Source organism: Lissotriton helveticus, chromosome 2_1, assembly GCF_964261635.1.
Source record: "Lissotriton helveticus chromosome 2_1, aLisHel1.1, whole genome shotgun sequence".
NCBI lineage: Eukaryota > Metazoa > Chordata > Amphibia > Caudata > Salamandridae > Lissotriton > Lissotriton helveticus.
The window spans coordinates 179,697,152-179,709,504 of record NC_136059.1 but is presented as its reverse complement, the minus strand read 5'-3'; positions in this window follow the sequence as shown (position 1 = coordinate 179,709,504).

Sequence of the window (12,353 nt, the reverse complement as noted above, 5' to 3'; positions counted from 1 at the left end):
GGAACCAAAACGGGCATTTAACTTTATTTTTGGAGTATGTTCGTGAAAAAATTTTGAGAACACTAGATAATTGTTAACATTTTTCGACAGGCTTCCATTCTATATACTGAAGCTCTGTTAACAAATCACAGCGCAATTCCACTGTGACACTCTAACCAATCAGGGAACAGCCCTGTTATGATGCTACGGCCTCTTAACCAATGGGAACACAGCTTTTGGCTATGACGCGACGGCGTCTTAACGAATGGGAGCGCGGCGACTTTTACACACTCGGCGCTGCTTCTACAGGTCTCTCCTTTCGCGCGCTCACTCGCAAACAGCCCCTCCCTTATGAAATATGATTTTAGCGCATTGCGCTATGTTTTTCACATGCATCAGCTTTAATACTCCTCTTTTTAACAACAAGGTTATTATAGCGAGGGAAACCCTTCCACCACAGTCTGTCTCCTCACGCTCATGTGACACACTTCGTTTTTATCAAAATCCCAATCCAAAGAGGAAATTAAATCGGGGACAATAATTTTATAAACAATTTGAACATTTGTGGTGACATATATCAACTATTAACGTGTAGTTACTTTTAATAATTTGAAACTATCTTCACTGAATTATAGCTCGACGCTCTAGCCCAATCAGAGCGCGGCTTTGTTCAGACACTCCTGACGTCTTTAGCCAATCAGGGCGTCTTCTCCCTATGACGAGCCTTAGGCCTCAACGAATCAGAGCGCGGTTGTTTTGACGTAAGCAGCTGCTGCAGCTTCTGTCTCTCCTCACACGGTCTCACTCCTAAAACCAGCCCCTCCCTTACAATTTTCGATCGGGGCACATTTTAATGGTTTTAAACTACGGAGAACAGTTTATTACTATATTTAAAGCGAGGAATGTTTATAAAATAATTCTGATCGCTTTTTACTTATTTAAAAATGTTTAACAACGTGGAATACCTTAATTATAGCCTAATTAACACAGAACATTCTAAAATGCTCCTGAATGTTTTAAAATAGCACAGTTCGCCTTTTTATACTTTTCAACTATGCTGAACACTTTTGAATTGAATTTTATTAACGTGCAGAGCTTTTAAATGTATTTAAACACTGCACAACATCATAAAAAGTCTTAGAATGGTACAGACTTTATCCTGAACTTTCCTAAGTACCTTAAAATTACTTTTGGTACATTTTAGTGAATACATAAAACGAAACTCATCTGTCTGCTTCTCTAATTAGGATAGTTTACATACATTCAAGTATCCACACTTCGGAATAGTCGGCGCTATTCACACTAAGGATAATTTCCATTTGTCAGTAGAGCAACTCTTACCCTACCCTTCTAACACGTAAGAATATGAACTCATTTTCCTCTGAACGCACCGCGAAGTGACAGTATCTAAGAGTTCCACTTGAACATACCTTACAAAACAATCACGCACTTTCACACTGAAAATTCCCTAACTTCAGTCACACATGAAATCCGTACAGGACTCTCACCTGTTTATAGAAATCATGCACCGTTAGCAAAATAACACCGTTATCCGTACAGGACTCTCACCTGTTTATAGATATAAAACATGTACCCGTACAGGACTCTCACCTGTTTATAGATAATCATGCACCGACATTACCCTACCCTTCACTCAAGCTCGAATATAACTAATACTCTTATCACAGTGAGTTTTATGGAAGGCGCTTTGTCCCTATTCTCATGCTGCTCTAATTTCTTAGAAAACCCTCACTATACAAGATTCACACCTAGCCCTAACACTGTGTTGCACGGCGACAACACTGTATTGCACGGCGACAATACCTCTGGTACACGGCGATACCAACAGTGATACTCGGCGATATCACAGAAACAGATCAGATATTCTGCATGACTACCTTCTCATCACACAGTTTTTGTACCGGTACACACATAGCACAAAATAAACAAACTCAACATGTGTTAAAACTTAATCCTATGATTTTACCAACATATAAGTATCATGCATGTAACATGTATGTCAAAAACAACATATATAAACCATCCTCTGCTACCAGAAATTGATCCAGCGCTCTCACCAAAATATTTCACAAATGACACTATCTCCTACCACAAAACTTACACTACTACACTAGGCCCATAACAACAATAGAGCGCTTGAATCATGAGGCGATAAGATCTAAATATAGTTGTTTAAACCATCTGCAATAATCAAGACCAGCTTGTCATTTTAGAAAGTTTATTTTAACACATCTAGAAAAACTTAGGTTTTGGTATTTTATTAAACAAGCATTAGAAAATGTCATAAAGAAAGATTTATTCAGTATTAATAAAAAGAGCATAAATCAAGAATAATTATTCATTAGCAGGAATAAGTAAAATTAAGCATTTTCCAAAATCCTAACTATATCTCTGTCTCTACCCTCATCACCTAGTAATAAAGTAATTAATAAAAACTCCTGTCCTCACGTGTGAAGTCCATCAGCATAACATCGTCCTCCAGAATTCTCGAGCGTAAGCCAACTATGTGATCTCTGAACCTATTCTTATACCCTAATTTTAGCTGAGCTAACTATTTTTCACATTCCAGCAGACGAATTCTAGTTCTCCATTGGCTGAGCCACCTCGTACCACAGTAAACTGTGACACCTCCTTCTTACATGCCCGGGCAAATTCACTAGTCCATTGTTCATGTAGAAGTCTTGGCAGTTCTTCCTTAGGCTGCTACATTTTGTAGCGACAGCTTCCTTTTAACCTTGAGCCAGTCAGCTCTGAACTCCCGTGGCACGTTAGCAAACGTTAGCAAATTTCTCCAAAAAGTCATCTTTTTAGCAGTTCATTCCAAAACCTTTCAAAACAAAAGCTCAGAGGCCTTTTCCATCCTTCTCGGAATTATTTTCACTTGAGCCATTTTCATCATTAGGCCTCTTTTCAAAGAGCGTCAATTTTCTGCGCCACTGTCCCTGCGCCACTTTTAAAAGGGTACTATTTTCCTGCAGCCATCTCTAAGCTTCATTTGTAAAACTATTATATAAACAAACACAAAGAATAATTAATGCAAGAAATACAGTTTGTTCTGTTGCCTCCCATCATTGCTAATAACTAACCCATTAATCTAAATTACCTAGCAGTAAAGCACAAATAAAGCAGCATTTTATATCTACCAGTCTTCATTTAATCCATAAAACCTTATGTGCACCTAGAATAGTAGAAATGACATCACATAGACAAGGGAAGCAAAATAAGCACATGCCTTTATTTTAAAAACAGCTGCTATTAGTTATGACATGACAATAGACAAGATTAATTTATTATTTTCCACATACATAAGAATGCAACATAATGCACATTTATGAGCACACATGTTAGTTTCCCACGTGTTCTGTAATGTAATGTATCTTTAAACTAGGTTGAATTAGCACACACAGCACAAATTGTTAGCATTATTAATTTATTTATGGAAGTGTGACTTCACGGGTTTAAACAAATTTTTGTTTTCTATCCCGCTCCATCAGACTCTCTCCTCTGCTACCTCCGCTGAGAGTTCGCCGCTGGTGTGCCCCTGGTGACTGTCACAGCCCTGCCCTTGCTAAGTTGTCTTTATCCTCGCTTTTTTGATTTACTGTATTGTTCTCTGTATTTGTATTTTTTTGTTATTCTGTTGGCATTCCCTTTGCCCCTTGCCCTCTGTGCTCCCCCGCTCCTCGCTTCCCGCCGCTGCTCCCCTGCGGCCCACCCCCTTTTGCCTTCTGTGTCCCTTCCCCTCGCCCATTGGCTGCCCCGCTCCCGCCTCCCAGCTGCTCCTCCCTCCCACTTGGCCTCTTATGGAGGACGCCGCACGGCAGTGGTTGTGACCTTACCTCTGGTCGCCCCCCACGCTGCACGGCTCCTCCTGTGCGCCCGTGACTCTCCCCTCTACTACCTCAGCTGAGAGTCCGCCGTTGGTGTGCCCCTGGTGACTGTCACGGTGCTCCCCTTGCTAAGTTGTCTTTCTCCTCGCTTTTTTGATTTACTGTATTGTTCTCTGTATTTGGATTCTGTTTGTTATTCTGTTGGCATTCCCTTTGCCCCTTGCCCTCTGTGCCCCCCGCTCCTCGCTTCCTGCCACTGCTCACCTGTGGCCTTCTGTGTCCCTTCCCCTCGCCTATTGGCCGCCCCGCTCCCGCCTCCCAGTTGCTCCTCCCTCCCACTTCGCCTCTTATGGAGGACGCCGCCCGGAAGAGCGCAGCGGGCGTGCCGCTGGCGCGCCACTGGCGCTCCAAAGGCAAGCCCATCTGTGCCCGTCTGTGCCTGGACCGCGCCCAGCACCAGAACCCCTGCACCCCGTGCCCCCCGCAATGCCAGACTGCACTACGAATCCAGCACCCTCCACGCACTCAACACCAGACGAGACCACCCCTGCTACCAGGCCACCCCGAAGCACACCCATGGGCCCTTCACCTGCCGGAACGGCAGATTCACCAGCATCCAGCCCACCAAACCTCCTACCAAAGAACCCAACCACCTCCGCTGCATCCTCCTCAACACCCGCTCCGCCCGCAAGCACGCTATCGAACTCTGGGACCTCCTAGACTCTACCGCCCCAACGTCGCCTTCCTGACGGAGACCTGGCTGAACGCCATCTCAGCACCCGACATCGCCATAAACATCCCTGAGGGCTACAAACTCTCCCGCAGAGACCGCGCCAACGGAGTTGGAGGGGGAATCCCCATCATCCACAAGGACACCCTCAGAGTCTCGACCAACACCGACGACACCCTCAACACTGCCGAGCACATGCACTTCCATATCCACACCGACCCCAACACGACCCTCAGAGGAACTCTCATCTACAGACCACCCGGAGCACGACCACAGTTCAGCGACACCATCGCCGACCTAGTCAGCACCCACACCCTCGCCTCCACAGACTGCATCCTCCTTGGGGACCTGAACTTCCACCTCGAGAACAACAACGACGCCAACTCCACCGCCCTGATCGACAATCTCTCCAACCTCGGACTCAAACAGCTTGTGATGACACCCACCCACGCTGCTGGACGTACGCTGGACCCCATCTTCTCCACAAGCACTCACATCTCCTTCAACCACACCACCGAACCCCACTGGACAGACCAAAGATGCGTCCACTTCACCTTCAGAAAACCTACCACACACCACCGCACCCAACAGCTGCCACACCGCTGCTGGAGCAAGGTCACCATGGACCAACTGACTACCACCCTTGCCCTGAGACCACCCGCCGACCCCATCGACCCCGACACCACCGCCACCAACCTCAAACAGTGGATCAACGACTATGCCAACACCCTCGCCCCTCTCAAGATCCCCACTACCAACCACACCAACAAAAAAGCCGCCTGGTTCACCGAAGACCTCGGACCTCCAAGAGCACGTGCCGTAAACTGGAGAAGAAATGGCTCCTCGACCACACACCAGACAGCCACACAGTCCACAAGAACACCACACGCAGACACCACCCGCCAAGAGGACCGCCTAGACAACAACGCACAAAACACCAAATAGCTCTTCAGCATCGTCAAAGAACTCTCCAACCCCTGCTCCATCACCAACGACATTCCACCATCACAGGACCTGTGCGACTCCCTGGCCACCTTCTTTCATCGCAAGATCACCGACATCCACGACAGCTTCAACTCCGACACCCCCGCACCCACCACCGAGACCACCACCCCTGCGACCTCCACCCGCACCAATCGCCTGACCGCCTGGTCCAACGTCAGCGATGAAGACACCATCAATACCATGAACTCCATCCACTCCGGATCCCCTTCCGACCCCTGCCCCCACCACATTTTCAACATAGCCAGCACTACCATCGCACCTCACCTATGGACAACAATCAGCATCTCCTTCGAGACAGCAACCTTCCCGGAAAGCTGGAAGCACGCCGAGATCAAAGCCTTACTTAAGAAACCCAAGGCGGACCCCAAGGATCTCAAGAACTTCTGGCCCATCACCCTGCTCCCGTTCCCGGCAAAAGTGACAAAGAAGATTGTCAACAAACAGCTAACCCACTACCTCGAAGACAACAACATCCTGGACCCCTCCCAATCCGGCTTCCGCAGTAACCACAGCACTGAGACCGCCCTCATCGCCGCCACCGATGACACCAGGATCCTGATGGACAAAGGAGAAACAGCCGCCCTCATCCTCCTGGACCTATCAGCAGCCTTCGACACGGTCTGCCACCGCACTCTATCAGCACGCCTCCATGACGCTGGAATCCAAGAGAAGGCCCTGGCCTGGACCACATCCTTCCTCTCAGGCAGAACCCAGAGCGTCCACCTCACTTCCTTCCGGTGGAAATCCACCGAGATCATCTGCGGCGTCCCGCAGGGATCCTCCCTCAGCCCGACGCTGTTCATCATCTACATGGCACCTCTCTCCCACGTCGCACGACGACATAACCTCAACATCATCTCCTATGCTGACAACACCCTTGAGACCCGCACGGGTATGTAGCGCGCTTTAGAAATGCATTGATTGATGGATTGATTGATTGATTGATTGTAGTTATTGTCTGGGCTGGCAGAGAATGATCAATAACATTTCATAACGCCAGTTGCTGCTGTCTTTCGAGTTCTTACTAGATAGCACGACTAGTCCAAGAGATGCTCATGTTGTTCCGATAATGGAGCCAAACTCGCACAACAACGTCCCCCACCTATATGTTCCTTTAGGACACTAGGGATAAAACTCCTTCTGACTCTTCCGATATATGCATGCCAACATTTGAGGGCGGGTCTAAAGGACTGATAGCTCTGCGCCTCCCAACCCACCATCCCTGTCAACAGGAGATACCAATCAATCAACCTCATCCAGTGTGTAAAGAGGGTCAAAGAAGTTGTGTACTGGAACAGCATAACTCTGCTGTGATAGGCCTAAAATGTTTCCTACCTAGGGGGACTACACATATTCCCCTGCTTCTAACAGGGCAATGACTAGTCATATCCAATATATTTCTGTTTTTGCAAGTTACTGAGTCATTTCTGGGTTCCAACTTATTAAGCAGAGAATGTTCACACATTTGAGGTCATTTTAAGGCGTTTTATTGCAGCATGTTGTTATACTGTGGATGCTTATATATTTCTATTCTGTGCTTTTCATTAGTCACGGTCAAGTGACCTTGCATGTGGCTGTGACCTTGTGCTGTGCAGGGTAAGCTTTCATAGTCTTAGAGGTCTCTGCTGACATGCTTACAGGGACATCTTAAGGATTTGGGGGGCCTTGGGCCATGCCTATTTTGAGGTCTCCTGTACAGAACAGTTTTTAATTGATGATCAAGCTTCAGCTCTTTCAGGCCCTCTTTGGCCAGGTCACTGACAGTGCACAGGCACATTCTTCCAAATTCCATATGTGTTTACATCTAATATTCAGGGATTGTGGCATGTGCTTTCAATATTGTAACACAGCAGCAGCTCACTAACATTACTGCAAATAATCCCTGTGACACCCTCTCAATTCTGAAATGTGAGGACCTGCTTTTATCTAAAAGAAACATTTTTTATGGATATTTCATGAAACATAAACAACATTGCTCTGAAAAATGTCTGTAATGGACTCTCACACATTAAAAAGAAATTAAAGCAAATCGGTATGTAAAACAATCCGTTTAAGAATTATTCAAGGTCATCAGGGCAAGACTCCTTGCAGAACAGAGCCTTCTCTATCCGGGGGCCCTCTGAAAGGCTGGGGCCCTGGGCCAGAGTCCTTCCGTGCCTTAAAAACGTCTATGTATGCAGACATTGGAACTCAGAGGCCAGAGCAGCTGGTGTTGTTTGTATGCAACTCTACTCTCTTTTTCTTCCAAATAAATTTAACTTTAATTGCAGAGCCTATTGGGAATGTAGGAACTACACTACAAGTTGGCTCCGATAGGTTTCATTCCTGTTGCCTTCATATTACAAAATGATCAACTTTCAAGACATTAGGGAAAAAAATGAAAAAATCCACCCCTTTTGACATAGCTGCTGACATTTTTTTATTCTGGTGACGTTATTGTGTGAGTAGAAAGAGCCATGCCCACACATACATGTTGAAACTCAATTAAGCTAATTAAGGAGTTGGGGTGCAAAATCGGGACTGTCTGAGAATTCATGAGTCTTCGTAAGAGACAGTCCAAGGATAATAAACAAACATGTGCGAAACAAAATTCAAGGTTACAATCTCATGGATTTATTCAAAAATATAATTATTACAGAAAGCAAAAAATAGTCAATTAGAAATTTTAATTCAAAATAATCATAGTATAATTCTGCAAGAGAATTAGATAAGGACTGCTTTTTAAAAATATATATCTTTATTCAGATTTGTATACACCAATGTTTCACCTCCCCCCTCCACCCACCGGTCAGACAAGAATGCTTGTAAATACACTTACATTTATATAAATTATCTCATAACAAATACATTTCAATTAATAACTGCTGTTGAAAATGTGCAATGTTATTAGTACCATCTTCGATTTAGAATCAAAGTGCAATTATTCAATTTCTGCCTTGCAGCTTGCACCACTCTAATAAGGGAGACCAAATTTCTAGCCCTCTTTTGCGTCGCCTTCTACCCTTTCGTTTGTAAATGGCAGTTTCCATATTAGAGATGGCAAGGAATCTTGCTAACCATTGATGATAAGAGGGAGCAGCAGAGTCTAACCATGCAGAGGCTATATATAGCCTAAAAACAGCCATAGCTATAAATATAAGTTCATGTCCCACTAGAGTATTGTTAGGATTGGCTGCCCCCAGTTGGATAATGTCACTGGTTAAAACTATCGGGCTTTGTAATACTTTGGATAGAAACTTCTCAATTTCTAGCTTGGTAGATCTTAACTCTTCACAGGTAGAAAAGATGTGCACTGAATCAGTGCTGTACAACCTGCACCTGGGACAGAATGTGCTTTTTCTACTTCCCCACTTAGCTATTTTATCAGGGGTATAATATAGAAAGAAACAAGTTTTAAAGAACTGTGCCTGTAGTTTGGTTGATAGAAGAGTCGTTTGTGACATTGAAAAAGCATAGCTGAATTCTTCATCAGCTACTCCCACTTTCTCTTGCCACTTCTTTGACATTTTTACCAAATCATCCGGGAATTGCGCATTAATAAGTGAGTAAATGCCCCCAATAGTGCTTTTTTATCGTGAATTAAGGTCTCCACTAGTTTGTTTTTGTTAATGCCCCCACGCCCCCCAACGTTGCGTAACAAGAAGTCCCTAATTTGCAAGTATTTGAAGAAGTCTTGCCAAACCAGCCCAAAATTGTTTTTCAGTTCTTCAAAGGACAGTAACCCCTCCGGTGAGATTAAACATCCTATTTGTACCACCCCCGCCTCAAACCATTTATGCATGTAGCTATCATTAAACATTTCTAGGAGAAGTGGATTGTTTTCTAAGGGAGAGAGTTTCCTTACGGTCTTCCACACCTTGAATCCACTGAGTAGTGTTTTGAATTTTTCTTTCTTGTGATAGCTACCATGTAAGTGTCGCCAAAAATACCCTTTATTCTCTCGTCCTAGAAGTAGTTGAAATATAGAAGGTGTGTGCTTATCTCTAACCTCCCCCATTCCTTGGATGTTCTGTAGCAGTTTGTTACTATATAATAACACTGTTGCCCAATAGTATGCCCTTAAATTAGGGAGGGATAGTCCTTAAGAAGAAGATCATTTTGATCACAATCACTCTTCCAATGATAGAAAGGTGCAAGTTGTCTAAGCGCTGAAGGTCTTTCTGTATGGAAGGTAGTATCGGTTTCAGGTTTATATCAACCAGTTTTTCCAGATAAGATGTAATACTAACACCCAGGTAGGTAGCTTGTTCCACCACCCGTTCATCCCGCATTTTACTATTGCTATTTAACAAAATCTGTGTTTTGCTTTTATTAAGTGCATATCCAGACACCAGGTCGAACTGATTCGCCTCTCCCTCAATAGCAGTCATGGCAGTATTTGGTTCAGCTGTCACTATTGCAATGTCATCCGCATATGCAAGTGTTTTGGTGGCATAGTCCTGTGAGATTATGGGCTTACCACATTCTCTTCTAGTTTAAGGATGATCGGGACTATATATATTGCGAAAAGCAATGGAGAGCAAGGGCAGCCCTGTTAAGTTCCTCGTGAAATCGTCAGTTAGGCCGCCATTTACCATGACTACCGCCCTAGGATTCACATATAGTTTTTGAATTGCCTGTATGTACCCTTCCCTTATGCCCAGTCTGCCCATGGCCACCCATAGAAAGGGCCAGGAGACCCTATTGAATGCTTTATCTGCATCAAGCAGATCCAGCGCCATATTTTCTCTTGTCACCTACATACCGTCAAACGGGGTAATCAGCCGTTGAATGTGGTTGATAGTAGATCTGCCTGGTATAAAGCCGTGTTGGCTTTGTGCTACCACTTTGTGGAGAATAGGCGGTAGTTTGTTTGTCAGAATTCTTGAGTATATTTTGGAGTCTGAATTAATAAGAGTGATGGGCCGATATGAACCAAGTTGTTCTGGGGGTTTGCCTTTTTTCGGAAAGATGGCTATTTTTGTCCGAGACCATGATTTCGGTGGTGATCCCCCTTTAAAGATGTGATGAATAAGATTTCATAAGATAGCTTTAATTTGATCTATAAAAAAAACAGCATAGAACTATGAGGGGATGCAATCCAACCCGGTTGCTTTCCCCTTTGGCAATTCTCTGATGGTGGTTAAAAGATCGTCTAGAGTTGGGGTTTCCTCTAGGGGATCTGCATCCTCATCCTGGAATTTTTTATACCTAACACTCTCTACATATTTCTCACAGTTTCCCTGGTTCGCCCTCCCATTTTCTGTATATAAAGCTTGATAAAACTGCCCAAAAGCCTGTCTTATATGTTCTGGGTCGGATACACGATTCCCATGGGAGTCAATAATCTCCCGAATCAGATTTGATGGTATCTGCTGTCTTGTGTGAACTGCCAGTTGATGCCCAATTCTTTCGTTCATCTCATATAGCTTCTTCTTTTGTGATAGCGCTTTCTTAACCGCTTTATCAGTAAAGACGTTCATAATTATAGCTTTATCAATAGCCACTTGGTTCTGCATTTTTTCAAGCGCTTCCTTCCCACCAGGTATGTTTCCCATTGTCACCCTGATTAGCCCCTCCTCTGCCTGCCTTGCATGTTCCTGCATCTTCTGCATAGCTTCCTTAGCTAGTTTATTGGCCTTTAAGGAGTATTGCAGTGTTTCCCCACAGATCTCGGCTTTCAACGTGTCCCACACTATTTCGAGTGAGGTACTCCCCACATTGTCTACTAAGAACTTTGGAATCCACTCCCTCATGTGCCTACAATAATTGTCATCTAAAAGCAAAGTTTTCTCAAATGTCCAAGCTGTTGGGGTGCTTTTTTCAAAATCTATTTCCATAGTGAATATTAGTGGATTATGATCCGAGAGGATTCTCGGGAGTTTTTTCAGATCCCCTTTAGTTAATATTGAGTTTGACATTAGTACATAATCCAATCTTGCGTGTTTAAGATGCGGGTTAGCAAAGAATGTAAACCCAGGGTCATTAGAGTTTATGGTCTGCCAACCATCCACTAAGCCATCCACACTACATAAACATTTCAAAGCTCTAAATACTTTGGGCTTGCGACCAGTATACTGCCAACTATCTTATAAAGACCAGTTAAAAGGGAGGTTGATATTAAAGTTCCTGCAAACTATAAGGGGTAATGGCCAGTGCATAAGTTCATTTGAAATCACATCTAACACTGAAGGATCATCATTGGTGCTACCATAGATGGTGTAGAGTGTCAGTTTTTGTCTTTTCCCATACTGGCATTCCGTGATCGCCCACCGACCAAATATGTCTGCCTTTGAGCGGCTAAAAACAAGCCTGCTTCCCTTAGCAAGAATAGCAACACCCCGGACTCTTGCACCCTGGGTAGAAGCACAGATCAATTTATACCCCAGTGATTTTAAGATGTGCATTTGTGCCCCTTCAACATGCGTTACTTGTAAACATACCACATTTGTCCCCCAGGCCTGTAATCCTGCAGCAACCATTTGTCTTTTTCTGCTATCATTCAGGCCGCATATGTTCTTTGATAAGACCCTTAGCAGACCCATTTCAATTTCTTCCTCAGACCGCACACATAACCGGACCTTGATACATATTGAGCCCTGGTATTATCGTCATACCATATTAAATTATTACACTCTACTGTGAGTTTTGTGAAATTTGAGGAACCCTGTCTGACCCAACCCACCCCACCTTTGTCTCCCCCCAACCCCACCCATCACCACCCTTCGAGGTTACCTGGCTGAGTCAGGAGTTTGACATCCAACGTGCAGAGCCCCGCAAGTCCGCTGAGCTCCTCCCCTCCCCAAAAG